A 23,794-nucleotide genomic window follows, 5' to 3' on the forward strand; every position below is an offset into this window, starting at 1 on the left:
CCCATCCTCGTCAGTTTCAGAGGGTAGATTTCTCCGTGTTGCTTTTTCCCCAGGTCTCCACACCCTTGAGTGTTTCTTTTGCTTAACGTTTGCCACCTGAAGCCAGCCTCTCTTGCCCATCTTCCTCAGTTTCAGAGGGTAGATATTTCAGGGTTGCTTTTTACCCAGGTCTCCACGCTTTTGGGTTTTGTTTTTGCTTAACGATTGCCACCTGAGGTAGCCTCTGTTGCCCATCTTCCTCAGTTTCAGAGGGTGGATTTCTCAGTGTTGCTTTTTACCCAGGTCTCCACGCCCTTGTGTGTTTCTTTTGCTTAAAGATTGCCACCTGAGCTAGCCTCTGTTGCCCATCTTCGTCCGTTTCAGAGGGTAGATTTCTCAGTGTTGCCTTTTCGCCAGCTCCCCACGCCCTTGTGTGTTTCTTTTGCTTAAAGATTGTCACCTGAGCTAGGCACTGTTGCCCTGCTTCCTCAGTTTCAGAGGGTATCTTTTTCAGGGTAGCTTTTTGACCGGGTCTCCTCGCCATTGTATTTTTCTATTTCACTTTTTTTGCATAAAGATTGCCACCTGAGCTAGCCTCTGTTGCCCATCTTCTTCGGTTTCAGAGGGTAGATTTCTCAGTGTTTCATGTTCGCCAGCTCTCCACGCCCTTGCGTCTTTTTTTTTTTCTGCTTAAAGGTTGCAACCTGAGCTAGCTTCTTTTGCCCATGTTCCTCAGTTTCAGAGGGTGGATTTCTCCGTGTTGCTTTTTCCCCAGGTCTCCATGCCCTTGTGTGTTTCTTTTGCTTAACGATTGCCACCTGAGGTAGCCTCTGTTGCCCATCCTCGTCAGTTTCAGAAGGTAGATTTCTCAGTGCTGCTTTTCCCCCAGGTCTCCACGCCCTTGTGTGTTTCTTTTGCTTAAAGTTTGCCACCTGAAGCCAGCCTCTCTTGCCCATCTTCCTCAGTTTCAGAGGGTAGATATTTCAGGGTTGCTTTTTCCCCAGGTCTCCACGCCTTTGGGTTTTGTTTTTGCTTAACGTATGCCACCTGAGGTAACCTCTGTTGCCCATCATCCTCAGTTTCAGAGGGTGGATTTCTCCGTGTTGCTTTTTCCACAGATCTCCACGCCCTTGTGTGTTTCTTTTGCTTGACGATTGCCACCTGAGGTAGCCTCTGTTGCTCATCCTCGTCAGTTTCTGAGGGTAGATTTCTCAGTGCTGCTGTTTCCCCAGGTCTCCACGCCCTTGTCTGTTTCTTTTGTTTAAAGTTTGCAACCTGAAGCCAGCCTCTCTTGCCCATCTTCCTCAGTTTCAGAGGGTAGATATTTCAGGGTTGCTTTTTCCCCAGGTCTCCACGCCTTTGGGTTTTGTTTTTGCTTAACGATTGCCACCTGAGGTAGCCTCTGTTGCCCATCTTCCTCAGTTTCAGAGGGTGGATTTCTACCTGTTGCTTTTTCCCCACGTCTCCACGCCCTTGTGTGTTGCTTTTGCTTAAACTTTGCCACCTGAAGCCAGACTCTCTTGCCCATCTTCCTCAGTTTCAGAGGGTAGATATTTCAGGGTTGCTTTTTCCCCAGGTCTCCACGCTTTTGGGTTTTGTTTTTGCTTAACGATTGCCACCTGAGGTAGCCTCTGTTGCCCATCTTCCTCAGTTTCAGAGGGTGGATTTCTCAGTGTTGCTTTTTACCCAGGTCTCCACGCCCTTGTGTGTTTCTTTTGCTTAAAGATTGCCACCTGAGCTAGCCTCTGTTGCCCATCTTCGTCCGTTTCAGAGGGTGGATTTCTCAGTGTTGCCTTTTCGCCAGCTCCCCACGCCCTTGTGTGTTTCTTTTGCTTAAAGATTGTCACCTGAGCTAGGCACTGTTGCCCTGCTTCCTCAGTTTCAGAGGCTACCTTTTTCAGGGTAGCTTTTTGACCGGGTCTCCTCGCCATTGTATTTTTCTATTTCACTTTTTTTGCATAAAGATTGCCACCTGAGCTAGCCTCTGTTGCCCATCTTCTTCGGTTTCAGAGGGTAGATTTCTCAGTGTTTCATGTTCGCCAGCTCTCCACGCCCTTGCGTCTTTTTTTTTTTTTTTGCTTAAAGGTTGCAACCTGAGCTAGCTTCTTTTGCCCATGTTCGTCAGTTTCAGAGGGTGGATTTCTCCGTGTTGCTTTTTCCCCAGGTCTCCACGCCCTTGTGTGTTTCTTTTGCTTAACGATTGCCACCTGAGGTAGCCTCTGTTGCCCATCCTCGTCAGTTTCAGAGGGTAGATATATCAGGGTTGCTTTTTCCCCAGGTCTCCACGCCCTTGTGTGTTTCTTTTGCTTAAAGTTTGCCACCTGAAGCCAGCCTCTCTTGCCCATCTTCCTCAGTTTCAGAGGGTAGATATTTCAGGGTTGCTTTTTCCCCAGGTCTCCACGCCTTTGGGTCTTGCTTCTGCTTAACGATTGCCACCTGAGGTAGCCTCTGTTGCCCTTGTTCCTCAGTTTCAGAGGGTGGATTTCTCCGTGTTGCTTTTTCCCCAGGTCTCCACGCCCTTGTGTGTTTCTTTTGCTTAACGATTGCCACCTGAGGTAGCCTCTGTTGCCCATCCTCGTCAGTTTCAGAGGGTGGATTTCTCCCTGTTGCTTTTTCCCCAGGTCTCCACGCCCTTGTGTGTTCCTTTTGCTTAAACTTTGCCACCTGAAGCCAGCCTCTCTTGCCCATCTTCCTCAGTTTCAGAGGGTAGATACTTCAGGGTTGCTTTTTCCCCAGGTCTCCACGCCTTTGGGTTTTGTTTTTGCTTAACGATTGCCACCTGGGCTAGCCTCTCTTGCCCATCTTCCTCAGTTTCAGAGGGTGGATTTCTCCGTGTTGCTTTTTCCACAGGTCTCCACGCCCTTGTGTGTTTCTTTTGCTTAACGATTGCCACCTGAGGTAGCCTCTGTTGCCCATCCTCGTCAGTTTCAGAGGGTAGATTTCTCAGTGCTGCTTTTTCCCCAGGTCTCCACGCCCTCGTGTGTTTCTTTTGCTTAAAGTTTGTCACCTGAAGCCAGCCTCTCTTGCCCATCTTCCTCAGTTTCAGAGGGTAGATATTTCAGCGTCGCTTTTTCCCCAGGTCTTCACACCTTAGTGTTTTGTTTTTGCTTAACGATTGCCACCTGGGCTAGCCTCTGTTTCCCATCTTCCTCAGTTTCAGAGGGTTGATATTTCAGGGTTGCTTTTTCCCCAGGTCTCCACGCCCTTGTGTGTTTCTTTTGCTTAACGATTGCCACCTGACCTAGCCTCTGTTGCCCATCCTCGTCAGTTTCAGAGGGTAGATTTCTCCGTGTTGCTTTTTCCCCAGGTCTCCACGCCCTTGTGTGTTTCTTTTGCTTAACGTTTGCCACCTGAAGCCAGCCTCTCTTGCCCATCTTCCTCAGTTTCAGAGGGTAGATATTTCAGGGTTGCTTTTTACCCAGGTCTCCACGCTTTTGGGTTTTGTTTTTGCTTAACGATTGCCACCTGAGGTAGCCTCTGTTGCCCATCTTCCTCAGTTTCAGAGGGTGGATTTCTCAGTGTTGCTTTTTACCCAGGTCTCCACGCCCTTGTGTGTTTCTTTTGCTTAAAGATTGCCACCTGAGCTAGCCTCTGTTGCCCATCTTCGTCCGTTTCAGAGGGTGGATTTCTCAGTGTTGCCTTTTCGCCAGCTCCCCACGCCCTTGTGTGTTTCTTTTGCTTAAAGATTGTCACCTGAGCTAGGCACTGTTGCCCTGCTTCCTCAGTTTCAGAGGGTACCTTTTTCAGGGTAGCTTTTTGACCGGGTCTCCTCGCCATTGTATTTTTCTATTTCACTTTTTTTGCATAAAGATTGCCACCTGAGCTAGCCTCTGTTGCCCATCTTCTTCGGTTTCAGAGGGTAGATTTCTCAGTGTTTCATGTTCGCCAGCTCTCCACGCCCTTGCGTCTTTTTTTTTTTTTTGCTTAAAGGTTGCAACCTGAGCTAGCTTCTTTTGCCCATGTTCGTCAGTTTCAGAGGGTGGATTTCTCCGTGTTGCTTTTTCCCCAGGTCTCCACGCCCTTGTGTGTTTCTTTTGCTTAACGATTGCCACCTGAGGTAGCCTCTGTTGCCCATCCTCGTCAGTTTCAGAGGGTAGATATATCAGGGTTGCTTTTTCCCCAGGTCTCCACGCCCTTGTGTGTTTCTTTTGCTTAAAGTTTGCCACCTGAAGCCAGCCTCTCTTGCCCATCTTCCTCAGTTTCAGAGGGTAGATATTTCAGGGTTGCTTTTTCCCCAGGTCTCCACGCCTTTGGGTCTTGCTTCTGCTTAACGATTGCCACCTGAGGTAGCCTCTGTTGCCCTTGTTCCTCAGTTTCAGAGGGTGGATTTCTCCGTGTTGCTTTTTCCCCAGGTCTCCACGCCCTTGTGTGTTTCTTTTGCTTAACGATTGCCACCTGAGGTAGCCTCTGTTGCCCATCTTCCTCAGTTTCAGAGGGTAGATACTTCAGGGTTGCTTTTTCCCCAGGTCTCCACGCCCTTGTGTGTTTCTTTTGCTTAAAGTTTGCCACCTGAAGCCAGCCTCTCTTGCCCATCTTCCTCAGTTTCAGAGGGTAGATATTTCAGGGTTGCTTTTTCCCCAGGTCTCCACGCCTTTGGGTCTTGCTTCTGCTTAACGATTGCCACCTGAGGTAGCCTCTGTTGCCCTTGTTCCTCAGTTTCAGAGGGTGGATTTCTCCCTGTTGCTTTTTCCCCAGGTCTCCACGCCCTTGTGTGTTCCTTTTGCTTAAACTTTGCCACCTGAAGCCAGACTCTCTTGGCCATCTTCCTCAGTTTCAGAGGGTAGATACTTCAGGGTTGCTTTTTCCCCAGGTCTCCACGCCCTTGTGTGTTTCTTTTGCTTAAAGTTTGCCACCTGAAGCCAGCCTCTCTTGCCCATCTTCCTCAGTTTTAGAGGGTAGATATTTCAGGGTTGCTTTTTCCCCTGGTCTCCACGCCTTTGTGTTTTGTTTTTGCTTAACGTATGCCACCTGAGGTAACCTCTGTTGCCCATCATCCTCAGTTTCAGAGGGTGGATTTCTCCGTGTTGCTTTTTCCACAGATCTCCACGCCCTTGTGTGTTTCTTTTGCTTGACGATTGCCACCTGTGGTAGCCTCTGTTGCTCATCCTCGTCAGTTTCTGAGGGTAGATTTCTCAGTGCTGCTTTTTCCCCAGGTCTCCACGCCCTTGTCTGTTTCTTTTGTTTAAAGTTTGCAACCTGAAGCCAGCCTCTCTTGCCCATCTTCCTCAGTTTCAGAGGGTAGATATTTCAGGGTTGCTTTTTCCCCAGGTCTCCACCCCTTTGGGTTTTGTTTTTGCTTAACGATTGCCACCTGAGGTAGCCTCTGTTGCCCATCTTCCTCAGTTTCAGAGGGTGGATTTCTACCTGTTGCTTTTTCCCCACGTCTCCACGCCCTTGTGTGTTGCTTTTGCTTAAAGATTGCCACCTGAGCTAGCCTCTGTTGCCCATCTTCGTCCGTTTCAGAGGGTGGATTTCTCAGTGTTGCCTTTTCGCCAGCTCCCCACGCCCTTGTGTGTTTCTTTTGCTTAAAGATTGTCACCTGAGCTAGGCACTGTTGCCCTGCTTCCTCAGTTTCAGAGGGTACCTTTTTCAGGGTTGCTTTTTGACCGGGTCTCCTCGCCATTGTATTTTTCTATTTTCTTTTTTTTGCTTAAAGATTGCCACCTGAGCTAGCCTCTGTTGCCCATCTTCTTCGGTTTCAGAGGGTAGATTTCTCAGTGTTTCTTTTTCGCCAGCTCTCCACGCCCTTGCGTCTTTTTTTTTTTCTGCTTAAAGGTTGCAACCTGAGCTAGCTTCTTTTGCCCATGTTCGTCAGTTTCAGAGGGTGGATTTCTCCGTGTTGCTTTTTCCCCAGGTCTCCACGCCCTTGTGTGTTTCTTTTGCTTAACGATTGCCACCTGAGGTAGCCTCTGTTGCCCATCCTCGTCAGTTTCAGAAGGTAGATTTCTCAGTGCTGCTTTTCCCCCAGGTCTCCACGCCCTTGTGTGTTTCTTTTGCTTAAAGTTTGCCACCTGAAGCCAGCCTCTCTTGCCCATCTTCCTCAGTTTCAGAGGGTAGATATTTCAGTGTTGCTTTTTCCCCAGGTCTCCACGCCTTTGGGTTTTGTTTTTGCTTAACGTATGCCACCTGAGGTAACCTCTGTTGCCCATCATCCTCAGTTTCAGAGGGTGGATTTCTCCGTGTTGCTTTTTCCACAGATCTCCACGCCCTTGTGTGTTTCTTTTGCTTGACGATTGCCACCTGAGGTAGCCTCTGTTGCTCATCCTCCTCAGTTTCTGAGGGTAGATTTCTCAGTGCTGCTTTTTCCCCAGGTCTCCACGCCCTTGTGTGTTCCTTTTGCTTAAACTTTGACACCTGAAGCCAGACTCTCTTGCCCATCTTAATCAGTTTCAGAGGGTAGATACTTCAGGGTTGCTTTTTCCCCAGGTCTCCACGCCTTTGGGTTTTGTTTTTGCCCAACGATTGCCACCTGGGCTAGCCTCTCTTGCCCATCTTCCTCAGTTTCAGAGGGTGGATTTCTCCGTGTTGCTTTTTCCACAGGTCTCCACGCCCTTGTGTGTTTCTTTTGCTTAACGATTGCCACCTGAGGTAGCCTCTGTTGCCCATCCTCGTCAGTTTCAGAGGGTAGATTTCTCAGTGCTGCTTTTTCCCCAGGTCTCCACGCCCTCGTGTGTTTCTTTTGCTTAAAGTTTGTCACCTGAAGCCAGCCTCTCTTGCCCATCTTCCTCAGTTTCAGAGGGTAGATATTTCAGCGTCGCTTTTTCCCCAGGTCTTCACACCTTAGTGTTTTGTTTTTGCTTAACGATTGCCACCTGGGCTAGCCTCTGTTTCCCATCTTCCTCAGTTTCAGAGGGTTGATATTTCAGGGTTGCTTTTTCCCCAGGTCTCCACGCCCTTGTGTGTTTCTTTTGCTTAACGATTGCCACCTGACCTAGCCTCTGTTGCCCATCCTCGTCAGTTTCAGAGGGTAGATTTCTCCGTGTTGCTTTTTCCCCAGGTCTCCACGCCCTTGTGTGTTTCTTTTGCTTAACGTTTGCCACCTGAAGCCAGCCTCTCTTGCCCATCTTCCTCAGTTTCAGAGGGTAGATATTTCAGGGTTGCTTTTTACCCAGGTCTCCACGCTTTTGGGTTTTGTTTTTGCTTAACGATTGCCACCTGAGGTAGCCTCTGTTGCCCATCTTCCTCAGTTTCAGAGGGTGGATTTCTCAGTGTTGCTTTTTACCCAGGTCTCCACGCCCTTGTGTGTTTCTTTTGCTTAAAGATTGCCACCTGAGCTAGCCTCTGTTGCCCATCTTCGTCCGTTTCAGAGGGTAGATTTCTCAGTGTTGCCTTTTCGCCAGCTCCCCACGCCCTTGTGTGTTTCTTTTGCTTAAAGATTGTCACCTGAGCTAGGCACTGTTGCCCTGCTTCCTCAGTTTCAGAGGGTATCTTTTTCAGGGTAGCTTTTTGACCGGGTCTCCTCGCCATTGTATTTTTCTATTTCACTTTTTTTGCATAAAGATTGCCACCTGAGCTAGCCTCTGTTGCCCATCTTCTTCGGTTTCAGAGGGTAGATTTCTCAGTGTTTCATGTTCGCCAGCTCTCCACGCCCTTGCGTCTTTTTTTTTTTCTGCTTAAAGGTTGCAACCTGAGCTAGCTTCTTTTGCCCATGTTCGTCAGTTTCAGAGGGTGGATTTCTCCGTGTTGCTTTTTCCCCAGGTCTCCACGCCCTTGTGTGTTTCTTTTGCTTAACGATTGCCACCTGAGGTAGCCTCTGTTGCCCATCCTCGTCAGTTTCAGAGGGTAGATATTTCAGGGTTGCTTTTTACCCAGGTCTCCACGCTTTTGGGTTTTGTTTTTGCTTAACGATTGCCACCTGAGGTAGCCTCTGTTGCCCATCTTCCTCAGTTTCAGAGGGTGGATTTCTCAGTGTTGCTTTTTACCCAGGTCTCCACGCCCTTGTGTGTTTCTTTTGCTTAAAGATTGCCACCTGAGCTAGCCTCTGTTGCCCATCTTCGTCCGTTTCAGAGGGTAGATTTCTCAGTGTTGCCTTTTCGCCAGCTCCCCACGCCCTTGTGTGTTTCTTTTGCTTAAAGATTGTCACCTGAGCTAGGCACTGTTGCCCTGCTTCCTCAGTTTCAGAGGGTATCTTTTTCAGGGTAGCTTTTTGACCGGGTCTCCTCGCCATTGTATTTTTCTATTTCACTTTTTTTGCATAAAGATTGCCACCTGAGCTAGCCTCTGTTGCCCATCTTCTTCGGTTTCAGAGGGTAGATTTCTCAGTGTTTCATGTTCGCCAGCTCTCCACGCCCTTGCGTCTTTTTTTTTTTCTGCTTAAAGGTTGCAACCTGAGCTAGCTTCTTTTGCCCATGTTCGTCAGTTTCAGAGGGTGGATTTCTCCGTGTTGCTTTTTCCCCAGGTCTCCACGCCCTTGTGTGTTTCTTTTGCTTAACGATTGCCACCTGAGGTAGCCTCTGTTGCCCATCCTCGTCAGTTTCAGAGGGTAGATATATCAGGGTTGCTTTTTCCCCAGGTCTCCACGCCCTTGTGTGTTTCTTTTGCTTAAAGTTTGCCACCTGAAGCCAGCCTCTCTTGCCCATCTTCCTCAGTTTTAGAGGGTAGATATTTCAGGGTTGCTTTTTCCCCTGGTCTCCACGCCTTTGTGTTTTGTTTTTGCTTAACGTATGCCACCTGAGGTAACCTCTGTTGCCCATCATCCTCAGTTTCAGAGGGTGGATTTCTCCGTGTTGCTTTTTCCACAGATCTCCACGCCCTTGTGTGTTTCTTTTGCTTGACGATTGCCACCTGTGGTAGCCTCTGTTGCTCATCCTCGTCAGTTTCTGAGGGTAGATTTCTCAGTGCTGCTTTTTCCCCAGGTCTCCACGCCCTTGTCTGTTTCTTTTGTTTAAAGTTTGCAACCTGAAGCCAGCCTCTCTTGCCCATCTTCCTCAGTTTCAGAGGGTAGATATTTCAGGGTTGCTTTTTCCCCAGGTCTCCACCCCTTTGGGTTTTGTTTTTGCTTAACGATTGCCACCTGAGGTAGCCTCTGTTGCCCATCTTCCTCAGTTTCAGAGGGTGGATTTCTACCTGTTGCTTTTTCCCCACGTCTCCACGCCCTTGTGTGTTGCTTTTGCTTAAAGATTGCCACCTGAGCTAGCCTCTGTTGCCCATCTTCGTCCGTTTCAGAGGGTGGATTTCTCAGTGTTGCCTTTTCGCCAGCTCCCCACGCCCTTGTGTGTTTCTTTTGCTTAAAGATTGTCACCTGAGCTAGGCACTGTTGCCCTGCTTCCTCAGTTTCAGAGGGTACCTTTTTCAGGGTTGCTTTTTGACTGGGTCTCTTCGCCATTGTATTTTTCTATTTTCTTTTTTTTGCTTAAAGATTGCCACCTGAGCTAGCCTCTGTTGCCCATCTTCTTCGGTTTCAGAGGGTAGATTTCTCAGTGTTTCATGTTCGCCAGCTCTCCACGCCCTTGCGTCTTTTTTTTTTTCTGCTTAAAGGTTGCAACCTGAGCTAGCTTCTTTTGCCCATGTTCGTCAGTTTCAGAGGGTGGATTTCTCCGTGTTGCTTTTTCCCCAGGTCTCCACGCCCTTGTGTGTTTCTTTTGCTTAACGATTGCCACCTGAGGTAGCCTCTGTTGCCCATCCTCGTCAGTTTCAGAGGGTAGATATATCAGGGTTGCTTTTTCCCCAGGTCTCCACGCCCTTGTGTGTTTCTTTTGCTTAAAGTTTGCCACCTGAAGCCAGCCTCTCTTGCCCATCTTCCTCAGTTTCAGAGGGTAGATATTTCAGGGTTGCTTTTTCCCCAGGTCTCCACGCCTTTGGGTTTTGTTTTTGCTTAACGTATGCCACCTGAGGTAACCTCTGTTGCCCATCATCCTCAGTTTCAGAGGGTGGATTTCTCCGTGTTGCTTTTTCCACAGATCTCCACGCCCTTGTGTGTTTCTTTTGCTTGACGATTGCCACCTGAGGTAGCCTCTATTGCTCATCCTCCTCAGTTTCTGAGGGTAGATTTCTCAGTGCTGCTTTTTCCCCAGGTCTCCACGCCCTTGTGTGTTCCTTTTGCTTAAACTTTGACACCTGAAGCCAGACTCTCTTGCCCATCTTAATCAGTTTCAGAGGGTAGATACTTCAGGGTTGCTTTTTCCCCAGGTCTCCACGCCTTTGGGTTTTGTTTTTGCCCAACGATTGCCACCTGGGCTAGCCTCTCTTGCCCATCTTCCTCAGTTTCAGAGGGTGGATTTCTCCGTGTTGCTTTTTCCCCAGGTCTCCACGCCCTTGTGTGTTTCTTTTGCTTAACGATTGCCACCTGAGGTAGCCTCTGTTGCCCATCCTCGTCAGTTTCAGAGGGTAGATATATCAGGGTTGCTTTTTCCCCAGGTCTCCACGCCCTTGTGTGTTTCTTTTGCTTAAAGTTTGCCACCTGAAGCCAGCCTCTCTTGCCCATCTTCCTCAGTTTCAGAGGGTAGATATTTCAGGGTTGCTTTTTCCCCAGGTCTCCACGCCTTTGGGTCTTGCTTCTGCTTAACGATTGCCACCTGAGGTAGCCTCTGTTGCCCTTGTTCCTCAGTTTCAGAGGGTGGATTTCTCCGTGTTGCTTTTTCCCCAGGTCTCCACGCCCTTGTGTGTTTCTTTTGCTTAACGATTGCCACCTGAGGTAGCCTCTGTTGCCCATCCTCGTCAGTTTCAGAGGGTGGATTTCTCCCTGTTGCTTTTTCCCCAGGTCTCCACGCCCTTGTGTGTTCCTTTTGCTTAAACTTTGCCACCTGAAGCCAGCCTCTCTTGCCCATCTTCCTCAGTTTCAGAGGGTAGATACTTCAGGGTTGCTTTTTCCCCAGGTCTCCACGCCTTTGGGTTTTGTTTTTGCTTAACGATTGCCACCTGGGCTAGCCTCTCTTGCCCATCTTCCTCAGTTTCAGAGGGTGGATTTCTCCGTGTTGCTTTTTCCACAGGTCTCCACGCCCTTGTGTGTTTCTTTTGCTTAACGATTGCCACCTGAGGTAGCCTCTGTTGCCCATCCTCGTCAGTTTCAGAGGGTAGATTTCTCAGTGCTGCTTTTTCCCCAGGTCTCCACGCCCTCGTGTGTTTCTTTTGCTTAAAGTTTGTCACCTGAAGCCAGCCTCTCTTGCCCATCTTCCTCAGTTTCAGAGGGTAGATATTTCAGCGTCGCTTTTTCCCCAGGTCTTCACACCTTAGTGTTTTGTTTTTGCTTAACGATTGCCACCTGGGCTAGCCTCTGTTTCCCATCTTCCTCAGTTTCAGAGGGTTGATATTTCAGGGTTGCTTTTTCCCCAGGTCTCCACGCCCTTGTGTGTTTCTTTTGCTTAACGATTGCCACCTGACCTAGCCTCTGTTGCCCATCCTCGTCAGTTTCAGAGGGTAGATTTCTCCGTGTTGCTTTTTCCCCAGGTCTCCACGCCCTTGTGTGTTTCTTTTGCTTAACGTTTGCCACCTGAAGCCAGCCTCTCTTGCCCATCTTCCTCAGTTTCAGAGGGTAGATATTTCAGGGTTGCTTTTTACCCAGGTCTCCACGCTTTTGGGTTTTGTTTTTGCTTAACGATTGCCACCTGAGGTAGCCTCTGTTGCCCATCTTCCTCAGTTTCAGAGGGTGGATTTCTCAGTGTTGCTTTTTACCCAGGTCTCCACGCCCTTGTGTGTTTCTTTTGCTTAAAGATTGCCACCTGAGCTAGCCTCTGTTGCCCATCTTCGTCCGTTTCAGAGGGTGGATTTCTCAGTGTTGCCTTTTCGCCAGCTCCCCACGCCCTTGTGTGTTTCTTTTGCTTAAAGATTGTCACCTGAGCTAGGCACTGTTGCCCTGCTTCCTCAGTTTCAGAGGGTACCTTTTTCAGGGTAGCTTTTTGACCGGGTCTCCTCGCCATTGTATTTTTCTATTTCACTTTTTTTGCATAAAGATTGCCACCTGAGCTAGCCTCTGTTGCCCATCTTCTTCGGTTTCAGAGGGTAGATTTCTCAGTGTTTCATGTTCGCCAGCTCTCCACGCCCTTGCGTCTTTTTTTTTTTTTTGCTTAAAGGTTGCAACCTGAGCTAGCTTCTTTTGCCCATGTTCGTCAGTTTCAGAGGGTGGATTTCTCCGTGTTGCTTTTTCCCCAGGTCTCCACGCCCTTGTGTGTTTCTTTTGCTTAACGATTGCCACCTGAGGTAGCCTCTGTTGCCCATCCTCGTCAGTTTCAGAGGGTAGATATATCAGGGTTGCTTTTTCCCCAGGTCTCCACGCCCTTGTGTGTTTCTTTTGCTTAAAGTTTGCCACCTGAAGCCAGCCTCTCTTGCCCATCTTCCTCAGTTTCAGAGGGTAGATATTTCAGGGTTGCTTTTTCCCCAGGTCTCCACGCCTTTGGGTCTTGCTTCTGCTTAACGATTGCCACCTGAGGTAGCCTCTGTTGCCCTTGTTCCTCAGTTTCAGAGGGTGGATTTCTCCGTGTTGCTTTTTCCCCAGGTCTCCACGCCCTTGTGTGTTTCTTTTGCTTAACGATTGCCACCTGAGGTAGCCTCTGTTGCCCATCTTCCTCAGTTTCAGAGGGTAGATACTTCAGGGTTGCTTTTTCCCCAGGTCTCCACGCCCTTGTGTGTTTCTTTTGCTTAAAGTTTGCCACCTGAAGCCAGCCTCTCTTGCCCATCTTCCTCAGTTTCAGAGGGTAGATATTTCAGGGTTGCTTTTTCCCCAGGTCTCCACGCCTTTGGGTCTTGCTTCTGCTTAACGATTGCCACCTGAGGTAGCCTCTGTTGCCCTTGTTCCTCAGTTTCAGAGGGTGGATTTCTCCCTGTTGCTTTTTCCCCAGGTCTCCACGCCCTTGTGTGTTCCTTTTGCTTAAACTTTGCCACCTGAAGCCAGACTCTCTTGGCCATCTTCCTCAGTTTCAGAGGGTAGATACTTCAGGGTTGCTTTTTCCCCAGGTCTCCACGCCCTTGTGTGTTTCTTTTGCTTAAAGTTTGCCACCTGAAGCCAGCCTCTCTTGCCCATCTTCCTCAGTTTTAGAGGGTAGATATTTCAGGGTTGCTTTTTCCCCTGGTCTCCACGCCTTTGTGTTTTGTTTTTGCTTAACGTATGCCACCTGAGGTAACCTCTGTTGCCCATCATCCTCAGTTTCAGAGGGTGGATTTCTCCGTGTTGCTTTTTCCACAGATCTCCACGCCCTTGTGTGTTTCTTTTGCTTGACGATTGCCACCTGTGGTAGCCTCTGTTGCTCATCCTCGTCAGTTTCTGAGGGTAGATTTCTCAGTGCTGCTTTTTCCCCAGGTCTCCACGCCCTTGTCTGTTTCTTTTGTTTAAAGTTTGCAACCTGAAGCCAGCCTCTCTTGCCCATCTTCCTCAGTTTCAGAGGGTAGATATTTCAGGGTTGCTTTTTCCCCAGGTCTCCACCCCTTTGGGTTTTGTTTTTGCTTAACGATTGCCACCTGAGGTAGCCTCTGTTGCCCATCTTCCTCAGTTTCAGAGGGTGGATTTCTACCTGTTGCTTTTTCCCCACGTCTCCACGCCCTTGTGTGTTGCTTTTGCTTAAAGATTGCCACCTGAGCTAGCCTCTGTTGCCCATCTTCGTCCGTTTCAGAGGGTGGATTTCTCAGTGTTGCCTTTTCGCCAGCTCCCCACGCCCTTGTGTGTTTCTTTTGCTTAAAGATTGTCACCTGAGCTAGGCACTGTTGCCCTGCTTCCTCAGTTTCAGAGGGTACCTTTTTCAGGGTTGCTTTTTGACCGGGTCTCCTCGCCATTGTATTTTTCTATTTTCTTTTTTTTGCTTAAAGATTGCCACCTGAGCTAGCCTCTGTTGCCCATCTTCTTCGGTTTCAGAGGGTAGATTTCTCAGTGTTTCTTTTTCGCCAGCTCTCCACGCCCTTGCGTCTTTTTTTTTTTCTGCTTAAAGGTTGCAACCTGAGCTAGCTTCTTTTGCCCATGTTCGTCAGTTTCAGAGGGTGGATTTCTCCGTGTTGCTTTTTCCCCAGGTCTCCACGCCCTTGTGTGTTTCTTTTGCTTAACGATTGCCACCTGAGGTAGCCTCTGTTGCCCATCCTCGTCAGTTTCAGAAGGTAGATTTCTCAGTGCTGCTTTTCCCCCAGGTCTCCACGCCCTTGTGTGTTTCTTTTGCTTAAAGTTTGCCACCTGAAGCCAGCCTCTCTTGCCCATCTTCCTCAGTTTCAGAGGGTAGATATTTCAGTGTTGCTTTTTCCCCAGGTCTCCACGCCTTTGGGTTTTGTTTTTGCTTAACGTATGCCACCTGAGGTAACCTCTGTTGCCCATCATCCTCAGTTTCAGAGGGTGGATTTCTCCGTGTTGCTTTTTCCACAGATCTCCACGCCCTTGTGTGTTTCTTTTGCTTGACGATTGCCACCTGAGGTAGCCTCTGTTGCTCATCCTCCTCAGTTTCTGAGGGTAGATTTCTCAGTGCTGCTTTTTCCCCAGGTCTCCACGCCCTTGTGTGTTCCTTTTGCTTAAACTTTGACACCTGAAGCCAGACTCTCTTGCCCATCTTAATCAGTTTCAGAGGGTAGATACTTCAGGGTTGCTTTTTCCCCAGGTCTCCACGCCTTTGGGTTTTGTTTTTGCCCAACGATTGCCACCTGGGCTAGCCTCTCTTGCCCATCTTCCTCAGTTTCAGAGGGTGGATTTCTCCGTGTTGCTTTTTCCACAGGTCTCCACGCCCTTGTGTGTTTCTTTTGCTTAACGATTGCCACCTGAGGTAGCCTCTGTTGCCCATCCTCGTCAGTTTCAGAGGGTAGATTTCTCAGTGCTGCTTTTTCCCCAGGTCTCCACGCCCTCGTGTGTTTCTTTTGCTTAAAGTTTGTCACCTGAAGCCAGCCTCTCTTGCCCATCTTCCTCAGTTTCAGAGGGTAGATATTTCAGCGTCGCTTTTTCCCCAGGTCTTCACACCTTAGTGTTTTGTTTTTGCTTAACGATTGCCACCTGGGCTAGCCTCTGTTTCCCATCTTCCTCAGTTTCAGAGGGTTGATATTTCAGGGTTGCTTTTTCCCCAGGTCTCCACGCCCTTGTGTGTTTCTTTTGCTTAACGATTGCCACCTGACCTAGCCTCTGTTGCCCATCCTCGTCAGTTTCAGAGGGTAGATTTCTCCGTGTTGCTTTTTCCCCAGGTCTCCACGCCCTTGTGTGTTTCTTTTGCTTAACGTTTGCCACCTGAAGCCAGCCTCTCTTGCCCATCTTCCTCAGTTTCAGAGGGTAGATATTTCAGGGTTGCTTTTTACCCAGGTCTCCACGCTTTTGGGTTTTGTTTTTGCTTAACGATTGCCACCTGAGGTAGCCTCTGTTGCCCATCTTCCTCAGTTTCAGAGGGTGGATTTCTCAGTGTTGCTTTTTACCCAGGTCTCCACGCCCTTGTGTGTTTCTTTTGCTTAAAGATTGCCACCTGAGCTAGCCTCTGTTGCCCATCTTCGTCCGTTTCAGAGGGTAGATTTCTCAGTGTTGCCTTTTCGCCAGCTCCCCACGCCCTTGTGTGTTTCTTTTGCTTAAAGATTGTCACCTGAGCTAGGCACTGTTGCCCTGCTTCCTCAGTTTCAGAGGGTATCTTTTTCAGGGTAGCTTTTTGACCGGGTCTCCTCGCCATTGTATTTTTCTATTTCACTTTTTTTGCATAAAGATTGCCACCTGAGCTAGCCTCTGTTGCCCATCTTCTTCGGTTTCAGAGGGTAGATTTCTCAGTGTTTCATGTTCGCCAGCTCTCCACGCCCTTGCGTCTTTTTTTTTTTCTGCTTAAAGGTTGCAACCTGAGCTAGCTTCTTTTGCCCATGTTCGTCAGTTTCAGAGGGTGGATTTCTCCGTGTTGCTTTTTCCCCAGGTCTCCACGCCCTTGTGTGTTTCTTTTGCTTAACGATTGCCACCTGAGGTAGCCTCTGTTGCCCATCCTCGTCAGTTTCAGAGGGTAGATATTTCAGGGTTGCTTTTTACCCAGGTCTCCACGCTTTTGGGTTTTGTTTTTGCTTAACGATTGCCACCTGAGGTAGCCTCTGTTGCCCATCTTCCTCAGTTTCAGAGGGTGGATTTCTCAGTGTTGCTTTTTACCCAGGTCTCCACGCCCTTGTGTGTTTCTTTTGCTTAAAGATTGCCACCTGAGCTAGCCTCTGTTGCCCATCTTCGTCCGTTTCAGAGGGTAGATTTCTCAGTGTTGCCTTTTCGCCAGCTCCCCACGCCCTTGTGTGTTTCTTTTGCTTAAAGATTGTCACCTGAGCTAGGCACTGTTGCCCTGCTTCCTCAGTTTCAGAGGGTATCTTTTTCAGGGTAGCTTTTTGACCGGGTCTCCTCGCCATTGTATTTTTCTATTTCACTTTTTTTGCATAAAGATTGCCACCTGAGCTAGCCTCTGTTGCCCATCTTCTTCGGTTTCAGAGGGTAGATTTCTCAGTGTTTCATGTTCGCCAGCTCTCCACGCCCTTGCGTCTTTTTTTTTTTCTGCTTAAAGGTTGCAACCTGAGCTAGCTTCTTTTGCCCATGTTCGTCAGTTTCAGAGGGTGGATTTCTCCGTGTTGCTTTTTCCCCAGGTCTCCACGCCCTTGTGTGTTTCTTTTGCTTAACGATTGCCACCTGAGGTAGCCTCTGTTGCCCATCCTCGTCAGTTTCAGAGGGTAGATATATCAGGGTTGCTTTTTCCCCAGGTCTCCACGCCCTTGTGTGTTTCTTTTGCTTAAAGTTTGCCACCTGAAGCCAGCCTCTCTTGCCCATCTTCCTCAGTTTTAGAGGGTAGATATTTCAGGGTTGCTTTTTCCCCTGGTCTCCACGCCTTTGTGTTTTGTTTTTGCTTAACGTATGCCACCTGAGGTAACCTCTGTTGCCCATCATCCTCAGTTTCAGAGGGTGGATTTCTCCGTGTTGCTTTTTCCACAGATCTCCACGCCCTTGTGTGTTTCTTTTGCTTGACGATTGCCACCTGTGGTAGCCTCTGTTGCTCATCCTCGTCAGTTTCTGAGGGTAGATTTCTCAGTGCTGCTTTTTCCCCAGGTCTCCACGCCCTTGTCTGTTTCTTTTGTTTAAAGTTTGCAACCTGAAGCCAGCCTCTCTTGCCCATCTTCCTCAGTTTCAGAGGGTAGATATTTCAGGGTTGCTTTTTCCCCAGGTCTCCACCCCTTTGGGTTTTGTTTTTGCTTAACGATTGCCACCTGAGGTAGCCTCTGTTGCCCATCTTCCTCAGTTTCAGAGGGTGGATTTCTACCTGTTGCTTTTTCCCCACGTCTCCACGCCCTTGTGTGTTGCTTTTGCTTAAAGATTGCCACCTGAGCTAGCCTCTGTTGCCCATCTTCGTCCGTTTCAGAGGGTGGATTTCTCAGTGTTGCCTTTTCGCCAGCTCCCCACGCCCTTGTGTGTTTCTTTTGCTTAAAGATTGTCACCTGAGCTAGGCACTGTTGCCCTGCTTCCTCAGTTTCAGAGGGTACCTTTTTCAGGGTTGCTTTTTGACTGGGTCTCTTCGCCATTGTATTTTTCTATTTTCTTTTTTTTGCTTAAAGATTGCCACCTGAGCTAGCCTCTGTTGCCCATCTTCTTCGGTTTCAGAGGGTAGATTTCTCAGTGTTTCATGTTCGCCAGCTCTCCACGCCCTTGCGTCTTTTTTTTTTTCTGCTTAAAGGTTGCAACCTGAGCTAGCTTCTTTTGCCCATGTTCGTCAGTTTCAGAGGGTGGATTTCTCCGTGTTGCTTTTTCCCCAGGTCTCCACGCCCTTGTGTGTTTCTTTTGCTTAACGATTGCCACCTGAGGTAGCCTCTGTTGCCCATCCTCGTCAGTTTCAGAGGGTAGATATATCAGGGTTGCTTTTTCCCCAGGTCTCCACGCCCTTGTGTGTTTCTTTTGCTTAAAGTTTGCCACCTGAAGCCAGCCTCTCTTGCCCATCTTCCTCAGTTTCAGAGGGTAGATATTTCAGGGTTGCTTTTTCCCCAGGTCTCCACGCCTTTGGGTTTTGTTTTTGCTTAACGTATGCCACCTGAGGTAACCTCTGTTGCCCATCATCCTCAGTTTCAGAGGGTGGATTTCTCCGTGTTGCTTTTTCCACAGATCTCCACGCCCTTGTGTGTTTCTTTTGCTTGACGATTGCCACCTGAGGTAGCCTCTATTGCTCATCCTCCTCAGTTTCTGAGGGTAGATTTCTCAGTGCTGCTTTTTCCCCAGGTCTCCACGCCCTTGTGTGTTCCTTTTGCTTAAACTTTGACACCTGAAGCCAGACTCTCTTGCCCATCTTAATCAGTTTCAGAGGGTAGATACTTCAGGGTTGCTTTTTCCCCAGGTCTCCACGCCTTTGGGTTTTGTTTTTGCCCAACGATTGCCACCTGGGCTAGCCTCTCTTGCCCATCTTCCTCAGTTTCAGAGGGTGGATTTCTCCGTGTTGCTTTTTCCACAGGTCTCCACGCCCTTGTGTGTTTCTTTTGCTTAACGATTGCCACCTGAGGTAGCCTCTGTTGCCCATCCTCGTCAGTTTCAGAGGGTAGATTTCTCAGTGCTGCTTTTTCCCCAGGTCTCCACGCCCTCGTGTGTTTCTTTTGCTTAAAGTTTGTCACCTGAAGCCAGCCTCTCTTGCCCATCTTCCTCAATTTCACAGGGTAGATATTTCAGCGTCGCTTTTTCCCCAGGTCTTCACACCTTAGTGTTTTGTTTTTGCTTAACGATTGCCACCTGGGCTAGCCTCTGTTTCCCATCTTCCTCAGTTTCAGAGGGTTGATATTTCAGGGTTGCTTTTTCCCCAGGTCTCCCCGCCCTTGTGTGTTTCTTTTGCTTAACGATTGCCACCTGAGGTAGCCTCTGTTGCCCATCCTCGTCAGTTTCAGAGGGTAGATTTCTCAGTGCTGCTTTTTCCCCAGGTCTCCACGCCCTCGTGTGTTTCTTTTGCTTAAAGTTTTTCACCTGAAGCCAGCCTCTCTTGCCCATCTTCCTCAGTTTCAGAGGGTAGATATTTCAGCGTTGCTTTTTCCCCAGGTCTTCACACCTTAGTGTTTAGTTTTTGCTTAACGATTGCCACCTGGGCTAGCCTCTGTTTCCCATCTTCCTCAGTTTCAGAGGGTTGATATTTCAGGGTTGCTTTTCCCCAGGTCTCCACGCCCTTGTGTTTTTCTTTTGCTTAACGATTGCCACCTGACCTAGCCTCTGTTGCCCATCCTCGTCAGTTTCAGAGGGTAGATTTCTCCGTGTTGCTTTTTCCCCAGGTCTCCACACCCTTGTGTGTTTCTTTTGCTTAACGTTTGCCACCTGAAGCCAGCCTCTCTTGCCCATCTTCCTCAGTTTCAGAGGGTAGATATTTCAGGGTTGCTTTTTACCCAGGTCTCCACGCTTTTGGGTTTTGTTTTTGCTTAACGATTGCCACCTGAGGTAGCCTCTGTTGCCCATCTTCCTCAGTTTCAGAGGGTGGATTTCTCAGTGTTGCTTTTTACCCAGGTCTCCACGCCCTTGTGTGTTTCTTTTGCTTAAAGATTGCCACCTGAGCTAGCCTCTGTTGCCCATCTTCGTCCGTTTCAGAGGGTAGATTTCTCAGTGTTGCCTTTTCGCCAGCTCCCCACGCCCTTGTGTGTTTCTTTTGCTTAAAGATTGTCACCTGAGCTAGGCACTGTTGCCCTGCTTCCTCAGTTTCAGAGGGTATCTTTTTCAGGGTAGCTTTTTGACCGGGTCTCCTCGCCATTGTATTTTTCTATTTCACTTTTTTTGCATAAAGATTGCCACCTGAGCTAGCCTCTGTTGCCCATCTTCTTCGGTTTCAGAGGGTAGATTTCTCAGTGTTTCATGTTCGCCAGCTCTCCACGCCCTTGCGTCTTTTTTTTTTTCTGCTTAAAGGTTGCAACCTGAGCTAGCTTCTTTTGCCCATGTTCGTCAGTTTCAGAGGGTGGATTTCTCCGTGTTGCTTTTTCCCCAGGTCTCCACGCCCTTGTGTGTTTCTTTTGCTTAACGATTGCCACCTGAGGTAGCCTCTGTTGCCCATCCTCGTCAGTTTCAGAGGGTAGATATATCAGGGTTGCTTTTTCCCCAGGTCTCCACGCCCTTGTGTGTTTCTTTTGCTTAAAGTTTGCCACCTGAAGCCAGCCTCTCTTGCCCATCTTCCTCAGTTTTAGAGGGTAGATATTTCAGGGTTGCTTTTTCCCCTGGTCTCCACGCCTTTGTGTTTTGTTTTTGCTTAACGTATGCCACCTGAGGTAACCTCTGTTGCCCATCATCCTCAGTTTCAGAGGGTGGATTTCTCCGTGTTGCTTTTTCCACAGATCTCCACGCCCTTGTGTGTTTCTTTTGCTTGACGATTGCCACCTGTGGTAGCCTCTGTTGCTCATCCTCGTCAGTTTCTGAGGGTAGATTTCTCAGTGCTGCTTTTTCCCCAGGTCTCCACGCCCTTGTCTGTTTCTTTTGTTTAAAGTTTGCAACCTGAAGCCAGCCTCTCTTGCCCATCTTCCTCAGTTTCAGAGGGTAGATATTTCAGGGTTGCTTTTTCCCCAGGTCTCCACCCCTTTGGGTTTTGTTTTTGCTTAACGATTGCCACCTGAGGTAGCCTCTGTTGCCCATCTTCCTCAGTTTCAGAGGGTGGATTTCTACCTGTTGCTTTTTCCCCACGTCTCCACGCCCTTGTGTGTTGCTTTTGCTTAAAGATTGCCACCTGAGCTAGCCTCTGTTGCCCATCTTCGTCCGTTTCAGAGGGTGGATTTCTCAGTGTTGCCTTTTCGCCAGCTCCCCACGCCCTTGTGTGTTTCTTTTGCTTAAAGATTGTCACCTGAGCTAGGCACTGTTGCCCTGCTTCCTCAGTTTCAGAGGGTACCTTTTTCAGGGTTGCTTTTTGACCGGGTCTCCTCGCCATTGTATTTTTCTATTTTCTTTTTTTTGCTTAAAGATTGCCACCTGAGCTAGCCTCTGTTGCCCATCTTCTTCGGTTTCAGAGGGTAGATTTCTCAGTGTTTCATGTTCGCCAGCTCTCCACGCCCTTGCGTCTTTTTTTTTTTCTGCTTAAAGGTTGCAACCTGAGCTAGCTTCTTTTGCCCATGTTCGTCAGTTTCAGAGGGTGGATTTCTCCGTGTTGCTTTTTCCCCAGGTCTCCACGCCCTTGTGTGTTTCTTTTGCTTAACGATTGCCACCTGAGGTAGCCTCTGTTGCCCATCCTCGTCAGTTTCAGAGGGTAGATATATCAGGGTTGCTTTTTCCCCAGGTCTCCACGCCCTTGTGTGTTTCTTTTGCTTAAAGTTTGCCACCTGAAGCCAGCCTCTCTTGCCCATCTTCCTCAGTTTCAGAGGGTAGATATTTCAGGGTTGCTTTTTACCCAGGTCTCCACGCTTTTGGGTTTTGTTTTTGCTTAACGATTGCCACCTGAGGTAGCCTCTGTTGCCCATCTTCCTCAGTTTCAGAGGGTGGATTTCTCAGTGTTGCTTTTTACCCAGGTCTCCACGCCCTTGTGTGTTTCTTTTGCTTAAAGATTGCCACCTGAGCTAGCCTCTGTTGCCCATCTTCGTCCGTTTCAGAGGGTAGATTTCTCAGTGTTGCCTTTTCGCCAGCTCCCCACGCCCTTGTGTGTTTCTTTTGCTTAAAGATTGTCACCTGAGCTAGGCACTGTTGCCCTGCTTCCTCAGTTTCAGAGGGTATCTTTTTCAGGGTAGCTTTTTGACCGGGTCTCCTCGCCATTGTATTTTTCTATTTCACTTTTTTTGCATAAAGATTGCCACCTGAGCTAGCCTCTGTTGCCCATCTTCTTCGGTTTCAGAGGGTAGATTTCTCAGTGTTTCATGTTCGCCAGCTCTCCACGCCCTTGCGTCTTTTTTTTTTTCTGCTTAAAGGTTGCAACCTGAGCTAGCTTCTTTTGCCCATGTTCGTCAGTTTCAGAGGGTGGATTTCTCCGTGTTGCTTTTTCCCCAGGTCTCCACGCCCTTGTGTGTTTCTTTTGCTTAACGATTGCCACCTGAGGTAGCCTCTGTTGCCCATCCTCGTCAGTTTCAGAGGGTAGATATATCAGGGTTGCTTTTTCCCCAGGTCTCCACGCCCTTGTGTGTTTCTTTTGCTTAAAGTTTGCCACCTGAAGCCAGCCTCTCTTGCCCATCTTCCTCAGTTTTAGAGGGTAGATATTTCAGGGTTGCTTTTTCCCCTGGTCTCCACGCCTTTGTGTTTTGTTTTTGCTTAACGTATGCCACCTGAGGTAACCTCTGTTGCCCATCATCCTCAGTTTCAGAGGGTGGATTTCTCCGTGTTGCTTTTTCCACAGATCTCCACGCCCTTGTGTGTTTCTTTTGCTTGACGATTGCCACCTGTGGTAGCCTCTGTTGCTCATCCTCGTCAGTTTCTGAGGGTAGATTTCTCAGTGCTGCTTTTTCCCCAGGTCTCCACGCCCTTGTCTGTTTCTTTTGTTTAAAGTTTGCAACCTGAAGCCAGCCTCTCTTGCCCATCTTCCTCAGTTTCAGAGGGTAGATATTTCAGGGTTGCTTTTTCCCCAGGTCTCCACCCCTTTGGGTTTTGTTTTTGCTTAACGATTGCCACCTGAGGTAGCCTCTGTTGCCCATCTTCCTCAGTTTCAGAGGGTGGATTTCTACCTGTTGCTTTTTCCCCACGTCTCCACGCCCTTGTGTGTTGCTTTTGCTTAAAGATTGCCACCTGAGCTAGCCTCTGTTGCCCATCTTCGTCCGTTTCAGAGGGTGGATTTCTCAGTGTTGCCTTTTCGCCAGCTCCCCACGCCCTTGTGTGTTTCTTTTGCTTAAAGATTGTCACCTGAGCTAGGCACTGTTGCCCTGCTTCCTCAGTTTCAGAGGGTACCTTTTTCAGGGTTGCTTTTTGACCGGGTCTCCTCGCCATTGTATTTTTCTATTTTCTTTTTTTTGCTTAAAGATTGCCACCTGAGCTAGCCTCTGTTGCCCATCTTCTTCGGTTTCAGAGGGTAGATTTCTCAGTGTTTCATGTTCGCCAGCTCTCCACGCCCTTGCGTCTTTTTTTTTTTCTGCTTAAAGGTTGCAACCTGAGCTAGCTTCTTTTGCCCATGTTCGTCAGTTTCAGAGGGTGGATTTCTCCGTGTTGCTTTTTCCCCAGGTCTCCACGCCCTTGTGTGTTTCTTTTGCTTAACGATTGCCACCTGAGGTAGCCTCTGTTGCCCATCCTCGTCAGTTTCAGAGGGTAGATATATCAGGGTTGCTTTTTCCCCAGGTCTCCACGCCCTTGTGTGTTTCTTTTGCTTAAAGTTTGCGACCTGAAGCCAGCCTCTCTTGCCCATCTTCCTCAGTTTCAGAGGGTAGATATTTCAGGGTTGCTTTTTCCCCAGGTCTCCACGCCTTTGGGTTTTGTTTTTGCTTAACGTATGCCACCTGAGGTAACCTCTGTTGCCCATCATCCTCAGTTTCAGAGGGTGGATTTCTCCGTGTTGCTTTTTCCACAGATCTCCACGCCCTTGTGTGTTTCTTTTGCTTGACGATTGCCACCTGAGGTAGCCTCTGTTGCTCATCCTCGTCAGTTTCTGAGGGTAGATTTCTCAGTGCTGCTTTTTCCCCAGGTCTCCACGCCCTTGTCTGTTTCTTTTGTTTAAAGTTTGCAACCTGAAGCCAGCCTCTCTTGCCCATCTTCCTCAGTTTCAGAGGGTAGATATTTCAGGGTTGCTTTTTCCCCAGGTCTCCACGCCTTTGGGTTTTGTTTTTGCTTAACGATTGCCACCTGAGGTAGCCTCTGTTGCCCATCTTCCTCAGTTTCAGAGGGTGGATTTCTACCTGTTGCTTTTTCCCCACGTCTCCACGCCCTTGTGTGTTGCTTTTGCTTAAACTTTGCCACCTGAAGCCAGACTCTCTTGCCCATCTTCCTCAGTTTCAGAGGGTAGATATTTCAGGGTTGCTTTTTCCCCAGGTCTCCACGCTTTTGGGTTTTGTTTTTGCTTAACGATTGCCACCTGAGGTAGCCTCTGTTGCC

This window comes from Equus asinus, chromosome 10 (assembly GCF_041296235.1).
Source record: "Equus asinus isolate D_3611 breed Donkey chromosome 10, EquAss-T2T_v2, whole genome shotgun sequence".
NCBI classification, from domain to species: Eukaryota; Metazoa; Chordata; class Mammalia; order Perissodactyla; family Equidae; genus Equus; species Equus asinus.